This window comes from Abramis brama (assembly GCF_963993115.1).
Source record: "Abramis brama genome assembly, chromosome: 9".
Classification (NCBI taxonomy): domain Eukaryota; kingdom Metazoa; phylum Chordata; class Actinopteri; order Cypriniformes; family Leuciscidae; genus Abramis; species Abramis brama.
This window is the reverse complement of record NC_139971.1, coordinates 38477177-38491177: the sequence shown is the minus strand read 5'-3', so window position 1 is coordinate 38491177 and position 14001 is coordinate 38477177. Positions and strand designations below refer to the sequence as shown.

The following is a 14001-nucleotide window of genomic DNA, read 5'->3' as shown; positions in this document are numbered from 1 at the left end:
GTATTGTGCAAGGAACTGTGCAAAAAATAAACTTTATTAATCAATAATCTCATCACGGTTATCATAATTTGTGTAAAAGGGAATAAAAGTTGTTGGTGCTTTTAATACCTCTAGTGTTCATTTCAGCTGGAAACTGAAACGTATAGGTACGTTTTTGCACATTTTAAGTATTTACAATGAGCCTGTGTTCTCTACAAAGAAATCACATGAAAAGTGTAAATGCAAAGGCATAAATATCAGGAATCACAAACCGATTCCTGTAGGGCAGGAGGAAACAGTATTGTGTCGACTACAATGAATCATATCACATTTTAAGGCCTGTTGCACACACTAATATATTATACATGCTGCACAGTCTATGACTGAAGGGAACACTCATTATTAGAGAATAAACGACTCTGTCCTAATCACACATTCAACTCACTACTATTAACATCACCAATAATACGTATTTTCCACCAAACTGTCCATCACCATATCACACAGCAATTGAAGATTCCTTGGTCCGAGTATCTGAAAATATGGTGCCGTCACAGTTTCACAGGACAGTGTTTGATAAATCAACCCAGTGATAGAATAAGACCGGACAGAAAGCAGGTCACCATCTGCTTGTCTTACCCAGAGTGCTGTGCTCCTGAGGACTAGCAACAGAGTGGTTTGCCTCTTTGCAGTGACATTAAATCATCATCATCACTACCGGTTTGATTAGTAAACCAAAGAGATCATATTGAGTTGAGGTGCACTTCCCAGCCTCATCGAATGAAAGCAGGGTAAAAGCTGCAGTAGCCTCATGAATAATGACTCTTTTTACAGGTCACTTCATATCATTGACACCCAGAAATGTCATCTATTATGAAGATATTTAATGCAGCTCACCATAATTAATCTTAGACTTGACTTTGCACACAACAAAAAGGTGTTTTCTTCCATATTTCACCTGCACATGCATAACTACACATTCTGTTCTCATGAGACATCTGAAATGGACAAAAAGCAATTCTGGTCCAGTGCACATATGATCTAGATTTAGTGCTCTTTCAAGCCCCCTATTTCAAACTATTGGTTTCTGCACTTTATATAAAATGCATAACCCCTGCTTCTTATATGTAACCATGGTAACAGAATCGGGAAGAACGGGATACCGTTTCTTCCTCCTCCTTTGAGTAATAAATTCCCACACATTCACCGCCCACACCTGTCTCAAGAATAAAGACCAGGAAAACACAAACGACCACAACCGCTGTATTGTGCGTTATGATCAGCTGCTTAAAAAGTGCTATGGATTTTGGATCGCAGCAGTGTTGCTTTTCTCATAAATCAGCTGCTTGAGGACTCACCTCGAGGCATATAGGTGACCATGATGGTTATTTGAGTTGAGCTGTTACGTGACAAACCACACAGAAACAAATGGCGGAAAAAGGGACTGGTGTGAATTATATGACAGGAAACAAGGACATAAAACAGCCAGACATTACCCAAACATTTCCATGCATCTGTCCTTGCACTTGGCGTTTTACTAAGACTGTAAGCAACAATTACTCTCTGACCTTAAGCAGAGCAAGTAACACATCAGACAGGGAGCGGAGACTTCCAAGAAATCATTTACAATGCCAAGAACATGATTGCATGCAGAAAGACTACTAACAGTAAATACTTGAAAGCATAACAAAGCTCAGATGCTGGTAGTTTGAGAGGAGAAAAGGGATCAATGTCTTTGTTGACACAACTGTGCGGCTCTTTTCCAAAAGCTTCTTGCATAGAAATACCATGAGTGTGCAAAGGCTTTTTTATATTATTACAGTTTAAATTTCAGCCCCTGCTTTGCTCAAAATATGTGCAAAGACAGTGGGTTAAAAGCATTCCCGAGAGTATAAAGTGCAACAGACTTTAAAAAAAAAAAAAAATCTTTTAAAAGCATGTCTAGACTTTTTACATAATATCATGTTCTGTTGGCCAGATAAACAAGCATTGTACATGCAGTTAAAAAAAAAAAAAAAAACCTTTTGGGTCCAATTGAAGATGACTTACAGAAAGTATGGAATAAATCAAACACTGCAATAGCTGTCATTCCAAAACATGCCATTTGTGACCCTCATATTTGTGTTATTACAGGTATTTTTCTTCAAATATAAAAAATACAGTGATTGAGGATGTCTTTTTGACCTGTTTTCAACTTCTCTTTGCTTTAATAGCAATGATGCACTTTATAATTGTTATATAATTATTTAGCAGCCTATATAATTCATAACAAACAGTTACCATCAACTGTCAACTTCATAACAAATGTATGAAATTAAAGGAAACCATGATTATTAGCCTATTAAAAATCAATTATTTGTAAAAAGGCATTTCCCAACATTTAAAGCCTATGCTAACATTTACTTTAAAACACTTTTTCAGCATAAAAACAAGACACATTGAGCGGAATGACCGAAACTAAAGACAAATAACAGATAGACAAACCTGTGCGCATTACTGACTGTAGTGTGAGGGAATCTGTCTTATCAACGTCCAGAGCCGCGCGAGACGCACCAGTTGGTGACAAGTATTAAAGACAGAAATGTGTTTCAAGCAACTCAGAAAGTGTGATATTACACAACACAAGTATTGCCAATCCAATCTTACGTTTTAAAGGAGGTGCTTCTTAAGGAAACGTCCATAACTGTCAAAACTGTCCGTTTTGTGCAATAGTAAGTTGTCGCGTGCTCGAGCGCGCGCGCGTGCCTTCAGTACTCCAAGCTGTTTGTATTCTCCATATACTTTATAAAACACATTTTGAGCAGTGTTGAGCGTGGTCTGTTCAACAGTGAATTAAAATTAACTTCCTACTGGAAGAAATCGCACTACTTTTTTGTCATTCCTGCGACACCGCGTGCGTTTCTCTAATTTGCTCGGTTATGAATCAAAGAGAATAGCCAGAACTCCTGTGTATAACTATGTGAGATGGATAGATGTAGGCTAGCGTCCGCACAAAGATGTTTAACCTGTAATAAAAATCCAAATGAACAAAATTAATATATTTCTCACCAGTTAGTTGAAAGAAGCTTCGGAGGTCTTCTGCGTTTCTGCAGCGCTATTTTCGGTATGCGGTCCGATTATTCTCTTGATAAATTTACATTGCGGTGCTCTTTGGGTTTGCAAACAACCAAGACTCCGACTGATCTATAAATTTACCGTAATGTCACATATACACAGCATCGGCTCAGCGCTGTCTACCGTAATACACAGAGCGCTCGTATACACGTGACATACAGATTCCTCACGGAAATCTTTATCTTTATATCTTTATAGTCTGAAAAGTGATTTGTTAAGATTTTTATAGCTTAAACAAGATTGTAAAAATAGTGTTGACTTCCAAACAAGGCTGTAACTGTGTCCTTGGTAACAGGGAAACATGCTGTAAGGATAAAAACATTGGAAAAGGAAACATATTGATCAACAAGTGCCTGTTGTGGTTGCAGCAGCTCGATCTGCTTCCCAATGCCTTTCAAACACCTTCATTAATACTAGTGGTGTAGATAGGTCAACAAATAGCTTGAACTGCTATTTCTGGAATCCCATTTCCGCACTAATAGCCTAATGCTTTGGTAAATCTCTATTATGAAATGAAAAGTCATAATTGTGACAAGTCATCATTTTGACTTTTTCATTTCAGAATTCTGACATTAAAAGTAATGTAAAGTCTCCTTGGGTTCTTGAAAAGCACTATATAAATAAAATGTATTATTATTATTATTATTACAATTATGGCTTAGCCCACTGTCATAATTATGATGACATTCTGTAAGTATGACATAGCCAACTAAGTCATAATTATGAGATAAAAAGATGAAATGATGACATACTATGATTATGAAATAAAAAGTCAAAGTTATAACATAAAAAGTCACTAACTCTTTATTATGACATAAAGGTCATAATTATGAGAAATTATGATATTATGAAGTCATCATTAGGAGATTAAATGATGTCATAATTTTGAATTTTTATTTCATAATCATGACATAAGTCATAACTGTGACATACTAAAACAAAATTGTATGTCAGTTATGACATAATCAAAATTATGGTTAAAATCAAAATTGACATAAATCATAAATTATGACATACTGTAATTATTACATAGCCATCTAAGTCATTATTATAAGATAAAACTATAAACTATAATTATGACATACTAAGTCATAATTGTGAAAAAAGTCAAAATTATAAACAAAGACAATTATGATATTATGAATATGAAGTCATCATTATGAGATAAAAAAATTCAAATTGACTTTGTCATAATTTCCCACTTTTATCTCATAATTTCGATTTACTGTCATCATTTTGGAATTTTGATGTCATAATTATGACTTTTCATATTTGTACATTTTGATGTCATAATTACAATTTACAAAAGCATGATTTTTTTATATGTGGCGGAAATGGGCTTCCATTACAGTCAATCATGCAATCAAATGTTTTTTTATCAAAGATGGCGAAGAGTTGAATGCGGTTCCTCTGTATTGTTCTGTAAAGGAACCAATGATTTCAGGTGTCCTTACAGGTGAGGAGCGGGTGCCATAAAGACCTTTTCATCTAAATAACCTTGTGCACCTTAAAATACCTCAGTCTGATAGCTTACAATCTATTTGCGATTAAACAAATCTGAACGTGAGAATTGCTTCAGCTGTTGACTCCGTAGTAAGACAATCTTCCACAGGAGAGTAAAAGCATACATTGGCTGTATAGTCTAGAATTAAAAGCAGCCCACATAGAATTCTGGAATAATCTCATGAGACACCAACCCACACACTCTTTAAACAGAAATGTCTTGCCAACATAATGTTTAATATTTCCATGTCAGTACACTAGCAAAAGAGAGAGAGAGAAAACACTCAGCTCTCACTGTCCTCGTTCTCTCAGTTAGGCATGAACTTGAACAATATTACATAAGCATGCCTCTATCATTGTGAGTTTTATTGATAACAGTTTGTGAGTGGAATTTTACTTTTTACCCAAGAATGCATGTTAAAATGTACTGTTTAAGATGGAAAAAGATTATGGTATGAAAATAGATATTAACAATAAAGCATATTTCCTCCAACTATTACATTCCTAAAAACAGTCTGACGCCAGGTATTTTGCTTTCGAATCTATTTAAGGGAAAGAACGAAGTGTCCCGCAGCTCAGTATTATTTTTATTTTTATTTTTTGTAACAAGTGGTCGTCTACATTAATTTTTATTGGTTCTGATTCATGTCACGTGGTTTCCAGTCTGTGTTGACTCATTGCTCAGGGCAATTAAAACGGTTATAAGGATCCTTAATGAGAACAGTAATTTGCACTTTCTTCTCACAAGAGCTGGATTACTGAACCTAGTGCAGTGTTGAGGGCCATTACATTTAAATACCTATTGTTTTGTAGGCTATTGTGAAAAAAGTTCCGGAAGCAATTATGAAGTAATTTATTAGACACCTAGAGGAAGAAAATATTTCATAAGCTTGAGCTGCGCATGGATGAATGTTTGCTGCATTGAGATTCATTCATTATTTCAGTTTGCTATTAAAAACAGTAGCTTATTTATGTGAAATACAGTTCTGTTTCCTTAAAAATAGGCCTACAAAAGCTATGCAAATGGATGACGCTTTCATATACTAAACAAATATGATTCATCCAGACCCCTAATAGCAATTTCAAGGCTTTACACTTCATGTAATTCAACTTTTGATTTTCAAGATGTCTGTCAGTTGGAAAAGAATCAGTCATTTTACAGACAGTATATAATTCCAAGACAATTCAACATAAGTTTTGGGGGCTTTGTAAGAAATGATATCAATAGTTTCCTTTCATGAAAACTGCTCGGATAAAGAGGACAAATGTTAAATGTGTTGATAGGCACATTACAAATACTGAGTGAAAATAAACAACCTTCAATACTCGTGTAACATCTTTCAACCTCTCTAAGGATAGAGGCATTTCTAAATGTCACGTGCAGGCTTTTGAGAATAAATGATATGAATATCAATGCATTCTCACAGCTCTTCATCACGCCTGATGCTGCTCCGATGTTTTTTTCAAGAGCACTGCATTGCACCAATGAAATCAGGACTGTTTATTCTAGCATGCACTGCCATGTATTCATTCACAATGTTATATCAAACATAGTTCCTGTTATTCTATGCAGAAAATAAAATGGGGGTAAGTACATTTGGTGAACAGTCAGTTGAGTCTCACATTAACACAAGTGCTAAGAGGCAGCTGAATTCATAGCTTTAGCTCCTATGAAGGATAGATAGGCTGTGCACGAAAACATAATGGCTACGTAACGAACGTAAAACTGGGCATTTCGACACAAAACTTGACATTTATCAATATGGATGTGAGTGGTGGCTAAATGATCAAATCTCACATCCGGTTTCAACTTGTGTATGCAAGTTTCTGAGTTAGCATGAACATAAGCAACTTATTCATCATTTAAAAATGTGGTGCCAATGGTAAAATATTCAGTTGACAGTGTGCCATATTGCCTATCCATAACATTAATGAAGCATTTTCTTATATTAAAGTATTAGCAGGTGTTTTTGGTGTCGGTTTCTCTTTCATGAGATTACTTCCTCTTCTTGGCCGAGTTACAGTTCTCCATTAGCCTGGTTGACACCAGACCTTCTTAGTTGTAACTGAGAGTGGGTCTCTGGGGAAGGTTCATTCACAGTTCATTTCACCAACGGACGTCGCTCAAATGCCTCTGAGCGCAATTTGATAGACCTAAAACCAATCAGAGCGATGAAGGAGATGATGTATGCAGAGCGACGGAAAAGAGTTGTTGTTCTTTGCTCGGTATTTAAAAAGGAAACGTTCAAATCGCTTAAAACAGACGCGATAGCTGATTAGAACGAGTGATGTTCTGGATGTTCCACGGCGGCAGCCATCTTTGTTATGTACAAAATCTGCTTCAACGTCGCTGCGCTATCGTCATCGTGTAAAGCCCGCCTCAACGTTTGTGATTGGTGCCTCGATTTGGAAAAATTGGAAATGGGCTTGAATGGGCTCTTGGCCAGACGGACTTGCAGAGCAAATCTCAAAGTTGCCATAAGTTCGTCAGGGTTTTCCGAAAACATGGCTGCATCCGAAAACTGAAAAATGCCGCTTTCGGAGGATGCATTCCAAGGTCGGAATTATCAAAACATGTCCAAATCCAATGTTGGCTTCACTTCCTGTCTCCTGAGATACATTCATCTCATCGATTTCTGAAGGCAGCATAGATGTATCCTTCTCTGCCTTTGATATCCCACAATCCTGTGCTTTCCATTCTGTGACAGTTGAGCTAAAAAATAAAGATGGCATCTGAAAGGCGGAATCCTGGACCACCTACAGCAGACACCTGAGAGCATTGGAACGATTCCATCAAAGTGCCTTAAGAAAAATCTTGAGGATCAACTGGGAAGGCAGACGTACAAACTCCAGTATTCTGGAGGAAACGAATATGCCCAGCATCACTACCACCATAATGCAGCACCAACTCCGATGGACAGGACATGTCATCCGCATGCCCAACAACCGTCTCCCTAAGCAGATCCTGTACTCCCAGCTAAAAGAAGGACAGCGAGCCCCTGGTGGGCCAAATAAACGCTTTAAGGACAATATCAAGACCAGCCTGAAAAAGTTTAACATCACGTCCGGCGACTGGGAGAATCTTGCGTTTAACAGGGACCACTGGAGAAAAGCAGTGCAGGAAGGTGCAGCACACCACGAAACAGAACTCCGCCGTGCCGCAGATGCAAAGCGGACAAACAGAGAAAGGCTCTACCACCACACATCACCTCAACCTTCCAATGCCCACATTGCAGCAGAATCTGTGGATCACAGATCGGCCTTTACAGCCACCTGAGGATCCACAAATAAGGCGACCCGACGGAGAGGACAGTCATACTCGTTTCGAGTGACCGCCGAAGAAGAAGGGGAAAGAAGAAGATTCATCTCATCGATTTCTGAAGGCAGCATAGATGTATCCTTCGCTGCCTTTGATATCCCACAATCCTGTGCTTCCATTCTGTGACAGTTGAGCTAAAAAATAAAGATGGCATCTGAAAGCTGTGGTTGGTGGTCAGATTGTGTGTAAGTGGACGTTTTTGGCCATTGTTTTCCACTTTTGATGTAATTTAGCGAGACATTACTATTGTAGTAATTAAATATTAATTTAATCATCACCAAAGCTCTCTCTATTTTGTTGTAGATCATTAAAACATTACGTCTCAGAGGTCTGTCTGAAATTTCGTGAGGTACCTTTGTGCATAAATGCTGGCTGCAAAGTCATTGGCTGATAAGGGATGCGAGGCAACAAGTCTAAGTTTGTCGTAAACTCACAAGGCTTCTAAACCGTGAATTTATAGGGAAATGAAATTTAAATGACGATTGCTTTCAGCCGCCACATTAATCAACGTCCAATCATTAGTACGATTGATTGGTGGCATACGAATGTTTCATGAATCATGAATGTTGTAACATGATTTCTGCACTGGATCTGCGCTTTTTACATTAGATTGATAAATGAGGCCCAATGATTCAACAATTCTAACAAGACTGTGTCGTTTAATTCTACCACCTACACACATCTATATGGATTACCCATAAATCTAAGCTCAGAGATGCCTGTTAGATCAATCAGAACATGTCAAGACGGTGCTTTGTTCACTTTGCTGTTCTGTTGATTTGAGAGCAGTCATTAGTGGCGTGGGTGTTCCTTCACATTGATTACACCAGAAATAGTCAGTAAGTTCCCTATTTAAAGTGAATGGCTCAAAAACTTAGTCCACTCAGTTCAAAATGGACCCTCCTACTGCTGATCAAATCAATGGCTGTTATTGTGTACTGTGCTGACCTCCTTTTGACCCCCTTTCAGTTCTGCACTCATCTAGAACAGACTGACTTAATTTGATATTAAACTGACCTGTGATGAGCTAATGCTAGCTTTGAGTTTGGTCTTTGTAGTGGAAAAAACAACATAACATACATTACAGGAGCATGTCATACATTTCATGACTTTCAGTGTATGCATAATGTAATTTTTCAAAATATCTTAAAGTAAGCAAATGATGACCATTTTGCTACACAATTTCCAGTTTGATGTGTTTATTGACTAAATTAGCATACCGTGTAGACAGCCTCTTTTAAGTTGTGCTAAGCTATAAAAGCAAGTTATACACTTCCCTTCTATACACACAAACCTCACTAAACTAAATTGCTGAGTGAAGCCACTAATGAATTCTTTCCGTCTCCCAGTCTAAAGAAGAAAACCAAGGTTTGTTATCATAATTAATGACCATATTCATATTGTGACAGCGCCAGAGCTTTAAAGAAGATTTGTACAGTCTTCATTGTAACAGAAATTATGTTTAAATGGTGAAAGAACTTCAAATTAGTATAATTTGCATTCAAGCATTAGTATAACCTTTTCAGGTACACAAGTGGAAATAAAAAGCTCTGAAGCTTAATTGAATGCGTGACTCAACATCAAATGGTACAATAAAAGCATTGAACATAAAATGTGTGGCAATAAACCCCCTAAAAATCAACTTTTGACAAGTCACACGAGTGCAGCTTTCGGGTGCTAACCTTTGAACTGTAACTAGACTCTCAGAATATGCAAAAATTGTTCCTTAATGTGTACAACAGCTTGTCACAGGTGCAGTTATCCATCAAAGAGACATTTTTGTACCTTATTTACCTCTACAAAGTTCATAGAAATACTAGTTCATAGAAATACTCCAAGATATGAATATTAACTTTTTAGAGGTAGACATGGTACAAAGTTAACCATTTAAGGGTGCTTCTCATGTGACAATCTGTTTTACCCTAAAAGTAATTTTTTCAATTATTCTCATATAGTGTAAGGTTACATACAAATACCAAGATATTTGTATTCAATTTTTTTTTTAAAGTTTTTACCTCCTACATCAGTTCATTCCCACACCTCTTTGTATCAAGCTTGCCAGAAAATGAAAAAATTGAAAATGTTATGAAGAGGGTCAAGGATGAAACTCATCAGTAATGAGGTTTTAAAAATTCATCCATTTGAATGTCTAAGTGCAGCTCTTATAGAGAATGAGGTCGTATTTGAGCATATGTGGTCTCTCTTCTTCTCAAACATTACAGTTTATCACATATTCTTGAACTTTCTGAAATGTGTAATGTTGTGGGGCAAATTCACTTAAAAGTTGCACACATATTGCATCAAAAACAAAACAAAAGAAAAACGGAAAAAAACCCTGCATCTTATTATAACCACATGCAATCCAGTTTAACCAGGCACTGAAAATTGGTAGTTCTCTTACGAGAGGTTCTCTCGTATTGCGTAAGTAGCTTACGCTTCGGGAAAGTTCTCTTTCTTCGAGATCTGAAGCCAAAAAATTATCCTTAATTTTGCATTTATTGTCAACGCAGTGCAGTAGCAGGCAGACCAAAGCAAGCTGTATAAGCGTGCTCATTGGCTGCCAGGCGGCAACTGCTTAAGCCTATCAGTGAGCCCGGTGTGACGTCACACCCAATGAGGGCGCTTCGCGCCCTCCACACCCTTCTAACCGTCAAGAAGGGTGTGGCCAGTGTGTATATATTGCGGGCTCACAGGCTGAACTCTGATTTTCTTGTCTTCAGCGAAGCTCTTCGCATCGCTGGATCTTGAGAAGCCGCCGCCGTTGAAACCAGCGACCAGCAAGCCTAGGACAGCGCCTGAGGAAGCCGGCCACCTTCGCCGCCTTCAGCCATCCGTGCCTGCTACGCTATCCGGCGACATATCCTTTTTCTCTGCATTTTCTGTGTTGTGTGTGTGTTCGCCCTGCGACACGCACTTTCTCTAAAAGAGCGCGAGGCGTTTTTGTCAAAATGCCTCGTTTTTCCTGCGGTTCGTGCCGCGCCCCGCTCAGCAACGGAGACCGCCATCTCATCTGCGCTCTCTGCCTGGGCCGCGATCACGCCGCCGCCGCACTCTCTACGGGCGGCTGCCCCGAGTGCGAAGAACTCTCAATGTCGACCCTGCGGGCTCGACTTGAGGTTTTTGACCAGGCTGTCGCTCCGCATGTCCCTGTTGGGCCGCGCAAGAAAAAGCGCCGCTCGCAGCGACCACCGGAGACAGATGCGGCGTTCAGAAGCTCGCCGGAACCTCTCCCTCGAGCTTCTCTCTCGCCCTCTCCGCCCCCCCTCCCGGCCGCTCAACCGCCGGCTCTCGCCCGCGCCGCCGCCGTTTCAGGGGACGAGGCGGATGAGTCTGATGGACGCGCCGCTGACAGCTGCTCTATCCTGGCGTCTGACAGTGAGGACTGGTCCACCGCCTCCTCTACAGTCCAGGATTCTGGCCGTTCTCGAGCGGGCGAGGATGCGGAGCTTTTGCGCCTCCTTACCCGGGCTGTTGACCAGTTAGGCCTCGAGTGGTCTCCTCCTAAGGAGCCAGCACCAAACAGGCTCGACGGCTGCTTTCTCCATCGCCGCCGCCGATCGCCAGCTTCCAGAACCACGCCTTTCCTGCCTGAGCTCCACAGCGAGCTCTCTAAGTCATGGAATGCACCGGTTTCCGCGAGGGTCTCTTCACACGCTTCATCGACGCTCTCACAGGTTGACGGCGCCGCTGAGAAGGGGTATAATGCCATTCCCCCTGTAGAAGAGGCGGTAGCAGCGCACCTTTGCCCGCCTTCTCGTTGGCGCTCAAAGGCTGCCCTCCCGTCTAAGCCCTGCAGGACCACATCAGCCCTTGTCGGCCGCGCTTTCTCCGCCGCCGGTCAAGCTGCTTCTGTCCTTCACTCCATGGCCGTGCTGCAGATTCTCCAGGCTAATCTCCTCCGTGATATGGACGAGAAAGTTCTGGAATCTGCTTCCATTACGGATCTAAGAAGCGCGACGGACCTTTCCCTTCGCGCTACGAAATCCGCTGCCCAGGCCATCGGACGGTGCATGGCTTCTCTGACCGTTACAGAGAGGCATCTCTGGTTGACGCTCGCCGACATGAGAGAGTCTGAGCGTGCGGTGTTTCTCAACGCCCCCCTCTCTCCCACCGGCCTGTTCGGCCCAGCGGTTAGCGGGATCGTTGACCGTTTCTCGGAGGTACAGAAGACTACACAGGCGATGAATCTCTTCCTGCCTCGACGCTCTAGCTCTGCTGCACGCCGTCCTCGCGACCAGCCTGCGCAAAGTTCCACCCAGCGTCCAGCTCGACCTCCGTCATCGCAGCGACGACAGGGCGGCCGCCCTAGATCGCGCTCTTCCAGCCGAAACAGACCGCCTCCTCCCCGGGGACCCCGGCAGAGGATTACGGTGAAACCGGAGCCCGCTAAGACCTCCTAGCCCGAGGAAAGAAGCGACGGCTGTGTCCCGCTGCGGCCGGACCACCGTCAAAGCTTCATGTCCTGTCAGTCCCCGTTGCCACGGTTACTGCGGACACTCATTTCGCAGCCAACGAGCCGGTAATCTCACCCTCTCGCCTGCATACAACCGCCGTTTTCACGGCGACCCACAGAAATCTCAAAGAGAGCATTATGTCTGGTTGCACGGCTCGCGCCGCATGTGTTTCAAATGCAGTGAATGTGCCCACGTTTCTGTGTTCACCCCTGCACACAAGCACTATAAATCCCGTGTCTCTCACAGAGCCCACTCTCATAAAGCGAGTAGAATCCGCTCGAGTAGGTCACGTGTCCACTTCACGGTGCCCCCGTCTACTCACTGCCCGCTCTGTCACACGGCCATTCACAACCGGTCATGTTCTAAATATAGATGCTGTGCCCGCTCCCCTGCGCTCACACATACTAACGAACATTTCGCCCCCGACGCTGCCCTCGCGCGTCGCGCCTCACACTGTGTGTTCCCCGTCCAAAGCCACCGGGACACCACGTGTAAAACGGCCAGTTATCGCTGCGTGCGATCCGCCGTGTCTAAGCACAGAGAGCGCGCGCGCTGCACCCGCCCCTCCGTTTCGAGCTCTCGAGCCCGCGATACGCGGCGATCAGAGCCCGGAGGCCATCCTACCCCTGGCTGCACACGCAGAAGCGTGGGAGGCTATCCCAGGTGCATCAGAATGGGTGCTAAACACAATAAAACAGGGCTATACTCTGCAGTTCGCTCGCCGCCCCCCGCGCTTTCAGGCGCGTACCGAGACGAGAGTGAATGGGGAAGTAGCACATCTGCTTCGAGCAGAAATAGCGACACTTCTGTGCAAAGGGGCTATAGAACCGGTTCCCCCTTCTATGAGCGAGTCGGGCTTTTACAGCCGTTATTTCCTCGTTCCCAAGAAGGACGGAGCTCTCAGACCGATTTTGGATCTGAGATATTTGAACAAAGCTCTCATGCGAAGACCGTTCAAAATGCTCACAACCAGGCAGATCCTCGCGCAAATTCGCCCGAGGGACTGGTTTATCTCTCTCGATCTGAAAGACGCATACTTTCAGATCCAGATAATACCCCGTCACAGGCCATTCTTGAGATTCGCCTTCGACGGTCAGGTATATCAATACACCGTCCTACCATTCGGCCTGTCTCTAGCACCCCGTACATTCACGAAGTGCATGGACACGGCTCTCGCTCCCCTGAGAGGTCAGGGAATGCGGATTTTGAATTATTTGGACGATTGGATGAGTCTAGCACAGTCAGAGGCCGAGCTCATCGCTCACAGAACAGTGCTCCTCAGCCACCTGGAAAGCCTGGGGCTTACGGTCAACTGGACCAAGAGCTCATTGGTGCCCAGTCGTTCAACCTCCTTTCTGGGTTTGGAACTGGACTCTGTGGCAATGACGGCCCGTCTGTCGACACAGCGCGCGCGCTGCATTCGACGCCTGGCCGCTTCCTTTCGGTCGGGCAGCACCGCTCCTCTAAAGACATTTCAGAGGATGCTGGGTTGCATGGCCTCAGCTGCAGCAGTGCTTCAGCTGGGTCTACTGCGTATGCGCCCGCTTCAACGCTGGTTGAACGCCCGAGTGCCTCACAGAGCCTGGGCTTCTGGCGGCATTCGTCTCGCACCGCAAAGTTATCTCGACGGAC

The 14001-nt window shown here is 42.7% G+C and overlaps 1 protein-coding gene across 6 annotated transcripts in view; it reads right to left on the bottom strand.

Moving 5' to 3' along the window:
• Positions 1-3207, bottom strand: part of tp53i11b (tumor protein p53 inducible protein 11b) — a 67210-nt gene extending 64003 nt beyond the window's left edge. The window contains exon 1 of one of the 6 annotated variants that reach the window (XM_084123753.1): positions 3028-3207. The gene's annotated coding sequence lies outside the window, so the exon portion shown is untranslated. Of the gene's footprint in view, positions 1-2463; positions 2750-3027 lie in introns of those variants that run through there. The other 5 variants (XM_084123755.1, XM_084123751.1, XM_084123756.1 and 2 more) reach the window with 5 other exon arrangements.
• Positions 3208-14001: the final 10794 nt, after the last annotated feature.